A 16127-nucleotide genomic window follows, 5' to 3' on the forward strand; every position below is an offset into this window, starting at 1 on the left:
GCCCCTCACCTCCCTTATACTTTCAGGTCTTTCTTCAGAGGCGAAGGCTAGTAATTTGTTGGGAGTTCTCTCAGTCTGTGTATATAAAACTGGCAGCTTGTGTAAAGAGAAAATCTTTTTCAGAAAACAGCCTTTACACATCAATACAATAAGGTTTTGCAACTTGGAGAGGGGAAAACAGTAGACTTAAAGCTAAGTGAAGAAGTACAAAATACCTGTATTCATAAAAGAAAGAAAGAAAACACGTATTATGTTGATAGCAACTTTCCTTTGAATTGGAGCACTACTGTGAAATTACTAAAATGCCTACATAGTCTTGAATTTTCTAACCAGAATTTCGAACATCACATCAGAACCCTTGAACTTCCAAGCCCCCTAACCTTCAGAATCATCCAGGCCTTCTCTGTTCTCCCCAGGAGTCCTTCTTAGCTCTTTGCCCCCACTCCTTGCAGCTTACAGCCAGGTTCTGAGCTTGCCTTTATGTTCTGCATCCTACCAAGATGGCTCTTCAGGGCTTGTGAACTTTCCCCATATTCTTTTCTCACATGTCACTGCCCCGTCCATCTTTTGGGCAGCTTTGATAACTGCCCTTCAGAATATAGCTCAGACAACCCCACCCCACCCCTGTGAAAGCCTTCCAGAGGCTCCTTTAAGGTCTTTACTGGCCATACATTGCCTGGCCTGATCCAGTGCCCCAGCTTTCTACCATTGCTCCCATTTCTCTGCCCCACCATTTCTCCAGCCTCAGTGATGTCCCTGGTTCTCTTTCAGATGACCGTGCTTGTTCCTGCTTGAGATGTTTGTGGTAGTTCTCTGCCCAACACGGCCTTTGTTCTAGTGTTTGCAGGTTCTGCTCTCCACTTCCTTCCCATCTCTGCTTAGATTGGAATCCTCAGAGGGGCGTCCTACTCTGGAAGTGTGACATCTTTAGCCCCTCTCTCTCTTACTCTGACTACCACCATGGTTTTGCTCCTGAAGACACACCCGCTTCTAATAGCTCTTAGGACAATAGCAGCTTAACCCAGATAGGGAAATCACCCCTGCCTGCATCCAGGAGTTCCTGCACATTATGTGTTTTCTTTCCAATCTTTCTAGTACTAGTCTATCTACTTTTACATGAACCAAAACTATACAAGCAGCCTGAGACATTCTTCAAAGTGCATCCTTAACAAAGAAAAAGAATGAGCTGGCTGTCAAGAGAGCTGAGAAGCTAAATGAAGAAGCTAAAGAAAGTCCGGCTAAGCTTGACCTAAAACAGGATGCACTGAAGCTGAGAAGAGAGAAGAACTGGGAGAAGGAAAATAAGACTGAAATTAAAAATCCAAAGGTTAGTGGAAGCCAGCTTCCAGGTTTTGAATGATGGAGTTCCTCAGAAGACCAGCTCTCATCATTGTCTGTGGAAAGGGATCTGGCACCAGGCACAGAGATGTCAAGGTCATCGTTCTATAATGGGCTCTGGGAACTCTCTAATGGCAGTGGCAGGCTGTCTGCTGGAAGGTTAGCTGCAGAGGGCACCGGAGAGGGAAAGGGAGCATCCAAAGGCAGCAATGATACAGCCAGTGATGGCTGGTAACTGCTAGTCAAAGGTGGAATCGTTCCCTGTACAGGGATTAAAAATAGAACAAGACACGTGGACAGGAGCACGAGCTGTTTTCAGAACTAGATTTATAAGAGTCTAAAGTGAGGCTCATTCTAGAATTTCCACAGGAAGAAAATATTCCAATATGCTAGCTGAGCTACTGAACGAGGAGGGGCAAGATGGGAGTTTGCATGCCTCGGCAACAAGGCCACCCTCCCCCATAAACATGTTGTGATAGCCAAGAAGAAGGCTCGGAGATTGCACAGACAGGTGCACATGCTCACACACCCAGCAGAACACAGGTGAACCTCTCAGTGACCACGTGATAGTTTGTGAACTGAAAGCCAGATCTGTGCGTCAAGAACCGTCACCCTATATCCGAACTAACTTCTGTGACTCACTTCTCCTTCAGCCTCACATTTTCTCCAGGGTGGAAAGACTCCCAAAGTCAGATCATGTTGAAACAGTCCCCATAAGATCTGTCATAGGTCTGAGGCAGGTGAAGAATCAGAACATGAACACCACTGGGGAAGGGTAGACTCCATCCTTGAATTTGCTGGTAGTTAATCGGCTGCCAATCATTCACTCCACAAACATTTATTCAGGAACTTCTGCAAGAGCCTAGCGCTACTCTGGAATTTCACTAAGGCCTATGATAGGCCTATGATATGAGGGCATATCTGCCCTCAAAGAATCCGCACACAGTCTTTACCACAGTGTTTTCACATTGTACTTTTAAAGATTAATTTGTTTGCTTCTGGTTTTGGTAACAGATATAGGCTCCTTTGTTTGCAGACATACAGATCCTTTAGATAGGTACGCATCTGTGTTTTCTTGAAGAAGACATCGGAGAATTTTTTTTTTTTTGCAGTGTTCACACATGTGTACAAAGCAATCTTAGGCATACCTGTGCTTTCACAGGCACAGCACTGTCGGTGTCACAGATGGAGACAAGCATCACTTGCATACAGCTCATTCCTCCGTGGCAGTGCACAGAATGCTGTCCTCTTGCAGGGTCCATGCTTGGACAGAGAGATGCAGCTGCTTGTGCAAACACTGACAGGCAGAGCTGAAAAGGGGATTAATCCTTCTTAACATCTACGTCATTCTGCCGCCAGTGTTCATTGACTGGATAACGAAGTCATTCCTCATGCTCCTCTTTCCCTGGCAAAGGTTTGTTGAATTCACACCCTCCTGTGCTGCTGCCCCCCCCCAATTCCCAGCATTCACACAGCCTCACTTTCCAGGCTTTATAGTGGGCTCATTTGAAGCTTTAATTTTGCTTCCTTTTCAAGGAGTGAATGAAGAAAGACACCTAAACGTGGGGGAGTGTGGGGGTGGTGGTGGACAGATGTCTTGGTGTTTCCTAAGCACACACTTGCTGCCCTTCCATGGGACATGTGTTCAGTTCCCAGCATCACATCAGGAGCTCACGGCCACTTAGAACGTTAACTCCAGGGGATTATCTCAATTCTAGCCTCTGTGGGCACTGGCACACATGGGGCATGCACAAACACATTCACATTAAGAAAGAAAGAAAGAAAGAAAGAAAGAAAGAAAGAAAGAAAGAAAGAAAGAAAGAAAGAGACCTTAAAGTAAATATAATAATAATAATAATAATAATAAAGACACTAAAAATATTTATGTCCTTTTAACTGAGCAGCCTTCTGTGGAGGCACAGACGCACACTTGCTGCCTGATGGCCAGGTTTTTCTGCTCTGTTTTACCAGGAAACAAGAGAGATGTGGCTTTAAAAGCAAACTTTGAATTTGCCATAGTTTATGTCTCTTAAAAACACACAAAACTAAATAATAGGCAGATTTTTATTCCAGTATTCTTGTGTTTTCTTACTTTGTGAATGAATCTTTATGTAGCATTTACCAATGGCAAAACCAGAAAATGCTGCTTGGGTCTGCCTCGAAGGAGGGAGTCAGGGTCCAGCCTCATGGAGTGTGGTAAGCAGACCATGCCAGGCCACTGCTCTTTCAGGATCTGCCTCAAAAAGATAAGGTGACAGTACCTCCAGATCTTCTCTGACATGCCTGAGCAGGGAGGAAGGGAGAGAAGAAAGCCCCCTAGGGGGAACACCCAAGTGGACTCAGACTCCTCAAGAGAGAGGTTCATGCCATGCCTCTTGGTGCACTGTGGTGGAGGCCATAGACACAGCTGAAGATAAGGAAATCTGGGAAGTGGAGAGAGAGACAGAGAGAGAGAGAGAGAGAGAGATCAGCATGAGCTTTGCCTGAGATCAACTTTAGGGCTGGTTAGAACAGCTTTTCCACCGACCTTCTTTGTCTAAGCCTCACTCGAGAGAAGAATCCACCAGAGCCCTGGAGGACCTGCTGCCAGATAAATATGGAGAAGGCAACCCAGGAGGTCAGGGGTGGGCTGTTCCAGACACAGCATCATCCTGCTGGAGACTCCTGCTTTAGGAACTGAACAACTTTCTGGATGAAGACGATGGCTATTGTAGGAAACCCTGTCACCTCTGGCCTCTTCCTAGCTTTCCTGAACTACAGAGAACCAGGGTACACTATTCCTGAGTGGTTTGGTGGAACAATAAAGCCTTTTCCAATTTGGCCCAAAGCAGGCCAGTATTGTTCCACGTGGGTGACGGAGGTCTTCACGGGATTGTTTCCTGGTCTGAAGCTTCCTTTACCTGAACCTGCTTGTAATATCCATGCAGCTCTGCTTCTGCTTTGACTCTTGAAGAATGTGGTTTCTTACTTCACTGCGTCTCTTTTAATCTCACAGTGACACAGAAAAGCCAAGACGTCCAGCAGCCAGGGAAAAGGACAGTAACGAGAGCAAAGAGCGGGAGTAAAATCTCACCAGTGTTTCATTACTTCCCTCTTCAGTCTCTGGCAGAGGGTGACAGGCAAGGTCAGGGAAGGCTTCAAGGGTTGATATATACCTTCCTGTTCAGGGTAATAAATCTCTGTGAAATAAATCCAATTTTAAACATTATGAAGGCTGGTTAAAAGAAAGTTGCAGTGAGCCATTTTGTAAAGAAAAACAATAGTTCTTCATCTGTTTCCCGAGTACAGATTTCTTCCACATATATACACTATATTTTGAACCACTAAACAAAGTAGTTATTCCGATCAATGCTACACTCCAGGTTGGAGAAAGAAGAGGAAAAACACATGAATCTTATTATAAAAACATTTGTACACACTGAGACTTCCTTTTCCAATCTCTTCTCATTGAAAATCACTTGTTCACACTCACCTCCTCAACCCTCTTGTTCAGCCCCTCTCATTCTGGAGACCAGATTTAACTCTGTTTACTTTATTTAGTCCTGGGCCTGTCCTCTTTATCCTGGATGTGAGATGCTACAGACTGGCTGAGAGGATGCGGCAGGAAGAGGATGGTGCTCAGGGCAGCTGAGAACCACTCAGGAGAGAAGTGAATGTTTGTTTTTCTCTGTTCAGACACAAGACATTCCAAGAGAGGGCTGTATGCTGACACCCAAGAGCAGAGACCCTATGATGCTTTACTGTCGAGGAACTAAGAGAGGATCTGGCCTAACCTTTAACTTGCAATGCAAACCGCCCAGAAACTGGGTTGAAAAGCTGCACACAGCAGCACAGCTTGTCCTAGCACTTGGGAGGCCGAGGCAGAAGATCACCTTCAGTTTGAGGCCTGTTGGCTCTACCCAGTGGTTTTAGGCCAGCTTGAGGCTATGGAGTGAGACCTAGTCTTCTAAAACCAATACGGAAATAGAATGAAGCAACAATAAAGGAGCTGGGCTTGTTCGTGTGTGTGTGTGTGTGTGTGTGTGTGTGTGTGTGTGTGTGTATTCACATGTCTATGTTTGCATGTGTGCATGTGTGTGTGCATGTCTGTGCATTTGTGTGTATGCATGTATTTGTTACCAACTCTTGCCTTTCTTGTTGTGAAGATATGAAGCAAAGTAAGCATTGTATCTAATTCTGGGTACTTGCCATGGTGAGCTGAGAGAAAAGAGGGGCATAACTGGAGAGGCGAGGAGTCCTCTTAGACTGATGCCATTTGTTTTCACCATTCTGTTGTAATTTTCTGTCTGCCAGGAGGCTAAGCTCTCTGTTAGAACCTCCATGATTCCTTAAGCATCCCATTCTAACTACTCTTAAATGAAAAAAACAAAAAAAACAAACCAAACCAAACCAACCAACCAACCAACCAAACAAACAAACAAACAAAAAAAACAAATCCTCGAGTCTTTGAGTTCTTTAATGGTAAGGACTATCATCAAACGCAATGAGATGCTGCCACTTTGCAAATTCTAGACCTCATATATTCTCGTTTGCTGTCCATGCATTTCTTTGATGCATCTCTTTCTAATTCTATGAAATAGACATTTTGTAACTACATGAGGTGACACAGTAAACTTGGGAGTTGGTGCCATCACTTGTAAATGGGTCCTGGATAATGCTTTGAAAGAAGTGCTAAGATGTGATCATGTGATCGCACATCTGCCCTAAGTTTGCAAAAGAAAGATATTTTAGCAGAAACCCTTTGACTTTGTGTAATCAGCCTGTCCTGTGGTCTCATCCACAGCATGATTCTTGGTGGTATTCCATGTTCTAGGTACAGAACTAGGGGTGAGTTGTGTTGGGGATAGAACTAGGTCGGGTTTAGGATGAATGGGAGAGTTTTGTTTGGCCAACCTACCAGTGTCTGTCTCTACTAGGAACTCAGCGTCAGGGTGTAAGGGAAGCTGTTTCACGGCAGGAAGCCAGCCTCTACCTCCTAGCACTGGGCGTGTGTGGGTAAGACAGGAAAGACAAAGTGTGGGAACCAAAAACTATTTATGGGAAACGCTTCTGCACTTTACAGTTCATACATAGGGGGGAGGTTCCTATAGGGTGCTCCCAAAATGGTACAACCCCAAAAGTTTCTACAGAAGACAATTTGATAAGGAATATTGGTTAAAGACTAGAACGGCTGTGCTAAAGCAACTGAGTTCTGTGTATTCCTCCAACCAAAGATGATGACCGCACAGACGCTGTCACATGACAGGATGATTCAAGAATTTTCTCAAAGAGCTGGAGAGAACGCTCGGCCACTGAAGGCTCAGACTTACAGCCAAAAGGACAGGAACTTTCTTAAAATGGAAAAATAGCATTACCACATTGGAGAGGCCATAGACTATGCTGCTAACAGGTGCTCAGTATAAATATTATTTCTCTGTATGTAACGATATTGGTATTTATTAACTTTTTAAGTTTGATGGTTTCACTAGGACTTCTTTCTCATCCTAAATAAAATTTCACATTTGCTGCAGATTTAATCCCCCCATTTTAGTTTTATATCATTTTAGTTTATATCTTATTGTAGTTTTTTTATTTTTTATTTTTATTTTTTTAAGTTCCTGAAGTTGAGCAGTGGCAGTGAGTGCATGGCACAGTTAGGATTAAACCTAAGTCTGTCCGGGTTAAAGGCTGTGCTTTGCTATCCTTTAGATTTTCAGGATTCATTTAAAAATGTATTTTAACTGATGATGATGGCAACATTTACGGAGTGCAGTGTCTTGTTGTTAACTGTGGTGGCTTCTCTTCAGGTCCATCATAAGGATCCTGCTGAGACACTGCTGTCCCTTTTCTTACTGCTGAGCCCTGTCATCCCCCCTGAGGTCCTCTGACCCCTTTCCCTGAAAGACCACTCCTACTGCTGCTTCTTTTAATCTTTCAAGATAAAAAGTGTGTCTTATTGACAGCAATTTCATCTCTGTGAAAAATGCTCTCCACGGGGGGCCATTTTGTGTGACATTTTTTAAAATTCTTTTTTTTAATGTAGTTTACATTTATTTACTATGTGTGTGTGTGTGTGTGTGTGTGTGTGTGTGTGTGTGTGTGTGTGAAGGGGGTAGAGTATATTCAAGAGAAAGCACATATATTGAGGTTTTTCCTCTTTTTTTTTTCTCCTGTGGATTCTGAGGAGATTTAATGCCAGCCATCAGGTTTAGCTGCAAGCACCTTTTGTCACTGTGCCATCTAACTGGCCCTCCCAAAATTCTTAGCCAAAGCTAGCAAGTTCCTTGTTCACTAAAACAGTCACAGGAAAGACTGGCTTGTGGAATCATTTGCCTCCACAGTGACTTTCACTGCCATGTTTTTTTTTTGTTGTTGTTGTTGTTGTTGTTGTTACCTATAGCATCTTTCCCTGGTAGCATAGACTCTTGGCCTTCTCCATGGATACAGCTTCCCTCCTTGCACCTCTGGAGCCAGATGGCAGGACAGCTTTGCACACAGCTTCTACCAGCAGCTCTGCATCCTAGATTCACAAAGAATAGATCTCTGTCTCCTACTCTAGGCTGTTTTCATGCTTTGGTTGTTCTGAAACTGCTAGTTACCTTCCCTGAGAAGGGCATTAAGCCAGCTCCTCTAGTTCCGAGGGAGGGGAAGAAATATCGCTGTCTCAAATCTAATAAATCTTAAGTCTCCTTGGCATTTTGAAAAAAATTCATCCAACCTGTCATTCACCAAAGAACTTTCTCAATTTTTTCCTCTCTACTCAAAAATTACTATTGTTCACTTTCTGAACAAAATGTTGGCTCTTACTTTACAGGAAAAACTAAAGTCAATGCCATCTGGTCTTCTCTGTCCTCCTTAACACTTGTTTCTCAGAAAGGGATTTCTTTTCACAGTATCTCTTCAAGTGTGACCCCACCCTCCCTGAGTCATTCTTCCCTTTCTGACAACTTGTTCCATCTGTTTGCCTTTCATATTGCTCCTTCCCTGCTGAGTCCTTCTCCTATGTCTTTTTCTCTTCCTTCCTTCCTTTCCTTCCATCCTCCTCCTCCTTCCTCTTTTCATTCTTTATTCTTTTTGGAGGTAGTGTATTTTATAGCCCACTCTTATAGCTCCACCTTCCAGGTATTGGGATCACAGGTGCTCACAAACATTCCTGCTCAGTCAGCTATTTTGACTGTGTTTTCTATCACTCACATGAAGCAATTAAGCAACTTGTTATAGCATCTTCTAGAAGTGAAAGTCTAAGTCAGACATCAAAGATGTCAGGCTCAATCAGAAGCCTTCCTGGATACCAAAAACAAAAGGACCGAGAAAGAAATTAGAGAAACAACACCCTTTACAATAGACACTAATAACATAAAGTACCTTGGTGTGACTCTAACCAAGCAAGTGAAAGACCTGTTTGAGAAAAACTTCAAGCCTCTGAAGAAAGAAATTGAAGAAGATATCAGAAGATGGAAAGATCTCCCATGCTCATGGATCGGTAGGATTAACATAGTGAAAATGGACATTCTGCCAAAAGCAATCTACAGATTCAATGCAATTTCTATCAAAATAGTAACACAATTCTTTATAGACCTTGAGAAAAAAAATTATCAATTTTATATGGAAAAACAAAAAACCCACAATTTACAAAACAATCCTGTACAAAAACAGATCATCTGGAGGCATCTCCAGCCCTGATCTCAAGCTGTACTACAGAGTAATAGTAATAAAAATGGCATGGTATTGGCATAGAAACAGAAAAGAGTATCAATGAAACCAAATAGAAGACCTAAAAATAAACCCTCACGCCTATGAATACTTGATTTTTGACAAAGAAGACAAAACCATTCAATGGAAAAAAGACAGCATCTTCAATAAATGGTGCTGGTCCAACTGGATGTCTACATATAGAAAAATGAAAATAGATCCATATTTATCACCCTGCACAAAACTAAAGTTCAAGTGAATCAAAGACCTCAACATAAAACCATACACTCTAAATCGGTTAGAAGAAAAAGTGGGGAAGAGCCTGAAACTCATTGGCACAGGAAACAACTTCCTGAACAGAACACCAACAGCACAGGCTCTGAGAGCTACAATCAATAAATGGGACCTCATGAAACTGAAAAGCTTCTGTAAAGCAAAAGATACTGTTGTCAGAACAAAACGGCAGCCTACAGACTGGGAAAGGATCTTCACCGACTCCATATCTGACAGAGGGCTGATATCCAGAATTTATAAATAACTAAAGAAGTTAAAAAGCAACAAATCAAGCAATCCAATTAAAAAATGGGCTACAGAGCTAAACAGAGAATTCTCTCTAGAGGAATATAGAATGGCAGAACATTAAAGAAATGTTCAACATCCTTAGCCATCAGAGAGATGCAAATCAAAATGACCCTGAGATTTCACCTGACACCCATCTGAATGGCTAAGATCAAAAACTCAAGTGACAACACATGCTGGAGAGGTTCTGGAGAAAGGGGAACCCTTCTCCACTGCAGGTGTGGAATGTAAACTTGTACAACCACTTTGGAAATCAGTCTGGCACTTTCTCAGACAATTAGGAATAGTGCTTCCTCAAGATCCAGTTATACCACTCCTAGGCATATATCCAAAAGATGCTCAAGTACACAACAAGGACATTTGCTCAACCATGTTTGTAGCAGCTTTATTAGTAGTAGCCAGAACCTGGAAACAACCCAGATGCCCCTCAATTGAGGAATGGATACAGAAATTGTGGTACTTTTACACAATGGAATACTACTCAGCAATTAAAAACAAGTAAATCATCCTGAGTGAGGTATCCCAGAAGCAGAAAGACACACATGGTATATACTCATTTATAAGTGGCTACTAGACCTATAAGATAGGATAAACATACTAAAATCTGTACACCTAAAGAGGACAAATAAGAAAGAGGACTGGGGGTAAGATGATCAATTCTCATTTAGAAAGACAAATGGGATGGACATTGGATGTAGGAGAAAACAAGTAACAGGACGGGAGCTTATCACAGAGAGCCCCTGAAAGATTCTACCTAGCAGTGTATCAAAACAGATGCTGCGACTCATAACCAAACCTTGGGCAGAGTGCAGGGAATCATATGAAAGAAGGGGGAGTTAGCATGACCTGAAGAGGACAGGAGCTCTGCAAGGACCAAATATATCTGGGCCCAGGGGTCTTTTCTGAGACTGTTTCTCCAACCAAGGACCATGAATGGATATAACTTTCCCAGATATAGTCCATCACAGTTCAGTATCCAAGTGGGTTCTCTAGTTAGGGGAACAGGGACCATCTCAGACATGAATTCAATGGCTAGCTCTTTGACCTACCCCCAAGGGAGGAGCAGCCTTGCTAGGCCATAGAAGAGGACATTGTAGCCAGCCCTGAAAAGACCTGATAAGCTAGGATCAGATGGAAGGGGAGGAGGTCCTCCCCCAACAGTGAACTTAGAGAGTGGCAAAAGGATTTAAGGGGAAAGGGTGGTATTGGGAGGTAAGGAGGGAATGGGGCTACAGCTGGTATACAAAGTAAATAAACTGTAATAAAAAAAAGAAAAAAGATGTCAAGCTCTTCAATCTCACATAAGAAGCAGAGTTGACAGGAAAATGATGGAGAGACTCCAACAAGTTTCCACAGTGCAGAGGAATACACCTTTAGCTTCAAGGTGACCTCCACAGCGCCTATACTATGATAATAGGACATTCTCCAAGGTGGGGATTGGTTACCACAGCCTTATGTGTTTCACTTCAAGAGCAGATCAATGGTGGTGGAGAAAGTGGGCCCCAAAACCCTGTAACGCTTTCTCCTCATCCTCCTTATCATCCTCATCTTCCTTTCCTCCTCTTTCTCTATGTCCTCTTTCTTCTCCTCCTTCTCTGTCAATCAGCATCTGTGCTTCCCTTTGGGAAGAAGGCAGGTGGAGGAGAGAGAGACACACTGACAGATGTTTTGATATTTAGAGATTGCTTTTGCCTCTGTCATTATGAGACACTGAGAATTCAGATGAGCACCTGAGACTTACCTTGTCTAGTGGTTACAGAGAACTTGTGGGCTCACAGCTAAGTCTTCCATTTTTTTCATAAAGCAAAACATAAAAAAAACATCAAGGTATTTAAGAAAATGTCAGCTTTTTTATATTCAGAGGTATTGGGGAACAAGACAACATAAATTTCATGACAGTAACCCTGGATTGAATCTGAGCAGTGCTCCTGAGGTGATTTTGTTCTTCAGCTCTTCAGCACTGAGCAGGCACAAGCCCTGAGTTTCTGACTTATCCCTTTCGATGTGTCAAATGTAATATCAAGATGTAGAGTATACTAATATGAATGACAGAAATGACAGGATGACAGATACAGATACAGATATAGGGAGTTGCCATTGTCATGGTGGCTTTATGCTCATGTGGAGGTGACAGGTAATATAGGACTCCACATACGTCATTGCTCCCAAAAGGTGCTTGGATCTGGCATTTTTAATATGCAAAAGCAACAAGCCAAATACTAATGAAAGCACAGAACTCAAGCAAAGGTTTCTGGCATTATTAGCATTAGAAGTGTCTTCTTGGGATAATGCAATTCACTCAAGAAGTCTTGTCATTGGGCAGATCAATAGCTCTGACCTACTTGATTATATAACTTATGATTGTGTCTCATTATGAAACTCATTACCTGGTACTGCAAGAGAAAAAAAAATTCTCACTTGTATTTCTTTCAGTTTCTTCTCAAACTGAATATGCTGAGGATTAAGCCTTGTCATACTACATAATAACAGGGGTATTGTTTTTGGTTTTGTTTATCATTTGATCAGGTAAGGAATGCATAAAGAAGTCAGGACCCTGGTTCAGTAATTTATCCTCTTATTAAAAACCCAGGACTGGTGTTTCAACAGCCCTCTGTGTACCATTCTGGGAGGCTGTTATTTCTTCAGTGTCTTATTTTATTTGTTCCTGCCTGGAAAGATGATAAGCTGAGGGAGACAGCTACATCTCAAACCACAGGGCAGACCCTGTCCTTCCCCTTCCTATTCTTCTCTTCTCTGTGATATGTTTTGTTTCATTTTTTTGTCCCCATTCTTTCCAATCCTCCTCAGTTGTCTTTCTCCCTCTCTTCAGTCTTTTCATTTTCTCCATTCTTATTTTTTGGTTGTACTGTGGTTATCATCACTGCACAGGGAAAGTCACTATGTAGAAAGTCTGGGAGAAATGAATTTGACTAAGTGCAAGAACCAGTGACAGCTGCACCAGCTGTGACAGGAATGCTTGGACACACACACAGAGAAAACACAGTGCTAAGCAGCACTGTCGTAATGAAGAGCTGCCCTTTTGAACACTGTACATAAAGGTATGGGGAAAAGGGTGAGTCCAAGGGCCTCCTGTTACTCATGTTTAATTGGTGTATGCAAACTCTCAGATTTAATATCCTCTATGGGAAAACTGTGAGCACTAAGTCTTGCAGAGCTTTTCATAGTTTGGCTAGAGGCTCATTCTTACCAACTACCCACTATAATAGTTGATTTAATAGCAAATCTCATAATGGGTCTTTCCCCCTTTGATTGCTCCTTCTATCTAGCCACGGTTCTTGCATTTTGTGACTATGCCTTGAAACTATTCTACCTTTAAGTCCTTTGAGCACAGCTTTCTTTGAAACTTGGGCTAAGCTGGCAAATCATATGCTTTCCAGAGCAACTTTTCTCACAGAGAACAAATATTAGAGCAATTCTAAGAGTAGAGTCACATAGGAGCTTAGGAGAAAACAGTTTGAGCTGGCAGAGTTAGATAAGGTGTCAACTTAGAAGGCAGCATTAAGGCTGGGTCTTACACAGTAAGCAGGAGCCTGCCAGCCAGAGATGATGAAAATAAATGGTGCTGGCCACCAAACGCTATGCCTGTTTTCTCACTAGATTCTTGTGTGGGTTTTATGGACTAGATGTTTTCCAATACAGTAATCTGCACAAAAAGTCACCTGCCTGTAACTAGTGGATTGAGACCTAACCCCTGCAGCACACACCCTATACAAAGCACAGCTTTTCATGGTTAGACCATGTAGATAGAGGAAAATGGGCTTCTGAGGCAAAGAAATCACAGTGCAAATTGTTTCTTGAATCAGCTATGTGTCCCTAAGTGGAAATGAACATCTAAATCTATGATGTCAACTGAAAATGGAGATAACCACTCAAAATAAAGCTCTTTACACGGCTTAACTGAAAGAGCATGTAGTGTGGCTAGCACAATGTTTGCCATAAACACTCAGCAAATCATCTTAAAGATTACTATGGGCAAGTAAACGTCTCTGTGTGTAACTCCACACTGTCCTTCCTTCCCTCTGAAATGATCAGAAATATGATAGTGTTACAATAGTTTTATGTCCTCAGAGATCAGCATTTGTGATGCAAAATGGTAAAAATGAGACTGCAGTAGAATCTTAGAACCAGGATTGAGGAAATGAGTATGCCATTCTCAGGCTGGAGAGTATATTGCAGGAGCAATCAAGGAGCTTAGTCATGCTTTAGGAGGTGACTGAAGACTGGGTTGGCAGGAGATTTTTGTTGTTGTTGTTGTTGTTGTTGTTGTTGTTGTCATGAAGCTGTAGTGTGCCACAGCGTGGTCCACAGTGTATCTCTCTATTCACACTTCTTCACTTGCCAACATTCATTATAATGAGTCGTTGGCCTGGTTAGAGATCTCCGGCTTCTGTGACACCATCAATATTGGATCCTCATGGGGAATTCTCCCAATTAACCTGTTGTTGCCCTGACTCTTGGAGATCCCTCAGCTTTGGATCAGCAGGACTGGCCCTTTCATGCATTCCAACCATTCGTTGATGATATAGATTTTGGGGTAAGAAAACTCAGAGTGGTGGATCTGGACCTGGGTGGTTGCTGAGCTGGTCAGTGCATAAGCTCTCCCTTATTAGCACCACCAGGGCAAACTCTCCATCACTGCTCAGGCTAAGCCACCCCACCCAATGTGATGCCCTAGACCACACAATACCACCATCATCAGGAGGCAGGGTCAGCACTCCTGCTCTCATGCTCTTGAGGAGACTCACCCACACCCACTCCTTGAGAGACAGCTCCACTGTGCTGCCCAGGCAAGGTATAGGGTCCACTCTCCAGAGTACTGCAGCCATTGAGGGGCAGAGCCAGCTCACCAGCACTCATGGTCTCAGAGCCCAGTCTCCTGACTGCTACAGGAGGTGAGGAATTCAGGGGAGGGCATCCCTCTGCACTTCTGCCACCTCACAGCAGGCCAGCTCTCCTGATCTCTCATCCTCAAGACTGGCTTACTGGTGCTCTCTTGACCAGGGCAAGTACTACTGGTCTGCCCATGTGAGGAGCAGGGCCCGCTCTCCTGAGAACTATAGCCATCGAGGGACAAGGGCAGCGCACCTGCTCTCATGACCCAGAAGTCAGTTCTCCTCACTGCCTCAGGGCTAGAGGGCATTCTCGTCCCGACCCACCAAGGCCACCTCAAGGCAGAAGCTTGGCAGGGCCAGCTCTTCACTGCTCATGCCCTTGGGGTGGTTCACCCATGCCCCTGCCTCCAGAGCACTGCCACCCACACCCTTGGGTTTGGCTCACCCACACCCTGCTGCCACCAGGGCCAGCTCCACTGTGCTAACTGGGCCAGGCACAATGTGGATTCTCCTGAGTGCTGCAGCTAAGGAGGGTCCATGGAACCAGTTCTGACAGGCCCTGGACATGCACTAGATCATGTTCTCTAGTGGTAATATGAGCCTTGGACATTGATACTGACCTCTGCCACCTTTTAGCTGAGGACCCAGATATTGTCTTCAAGGACAGCTCAGGCTGGGACCTCATCAGGGTTCCAGTTGGTGTGGCTGACCACTCATGACAGGCTAAACCTCGCCTTCCTGTGTTCTTTAGTTCCATCTCTCTCCATAATGCTCAAGCTGCCCCACTTGTCTTTCTCTCTCACCTGTTCACCACATGCTAGCACATGGAGGAGGTTCCTAATGACGACTGGATAGGCCACTGGTCACATCATCCATCCATCACGGTGTGGCTGCAGGCAGGTGTCAATAGTCAGACTATGCCATGGGGCAGAGGGCAGGTCTGTGGAGGTCTTTCCCTGTGCTCATTGTGTGGCATGGCAGAATGTGTCTCAGTCTGTCTTCCTCCTCTAGAGATGCACTGCCTGGATCTGATATGGTTTGATTTTCATGTGTCTTAGGCATAAAACAGCTTTTAGCCATCAAGCCAGGGATCAAGCTAAGATGAACAAAGGACTGCCATGCACTCTGCCCCTGGCTGACATAAGAACATCACCACCAACAAGGTGTCTCCTTGACTATTGGCAGGGGGTAAGAGATACATGTACAGGGGAGGACAACCCGGGTCAACCAGCAATGATAGGTAGGGGGGTTGTGGGTCTGGGGGCAGGAATAGCTCTCAGGGAGTTCTTGGATCTACTGTAAGATTTTTATCTGTTCTCCTTGGTTTCTAGTATTTTCCAAGTGCTAAAACCTACAGAATTTGAGTGATTTCAGAGAATTTGCTGTGTGTTTCTCTAGGAGAGGGGTAGGGGGTGGGGAGACAGGTTGGGCTTAACTAGTCAGAAAAGGAAAACATTGTTGAGCTCGTTAGTTCGATGTAGCAGTGACATAAGTAAAATCGTCTGGATAAAGGGAAACTCATTGAAGAAAATGTCTTTATCAGGTTGGCCTGCAGGCAAGTCTGTAGTTGTTTCTTTAATTGGTGACTGATGTGAGAGGGCCAGCCTGCTCTGAGCAGTACCACTCCTGGGATTGTGGTCTTGGATTGTGTAATAAAGAAAACTGAATAAGCTGTGGAGAGGAAGC

General features: G+C 43.7%; 1 non-coding gene across 1 annotated transcript; it reads right to left on the bottom strand.

Annotated features, from left to right (window-relative positions):
- Positions 1–15486: 15486 nt before the first annotated feature.
- LOC132652601 (small nucleolar RNA SNORA48) lies at positions 15487–15631 on the bottom strand. Its single transcript, XR_009590198.1, has one exon. It is a non-coding gene; the product is annotated as a small nucleolar RNA SNORA48 (small nucleolar RNA).
- Positions 15632–16127: the final 496 nt, after the last annotated feature.

Source organism: Meriones unguiculatus, chromosome 2 (assembly GCF_030254825.1).
Source record: "Meriones unguiculatus strain TT.TT164.6M chromosome 2, Bangor_MerUng_6.1, whole genome shotgun sequence".
Taxonomy (NCBI): domain Eukaryota; kingdom Metazoa; phylum Chordata; class Mammalia; order Rodentia; family Muridae; genus Meriones; species Meriones unguiculatus.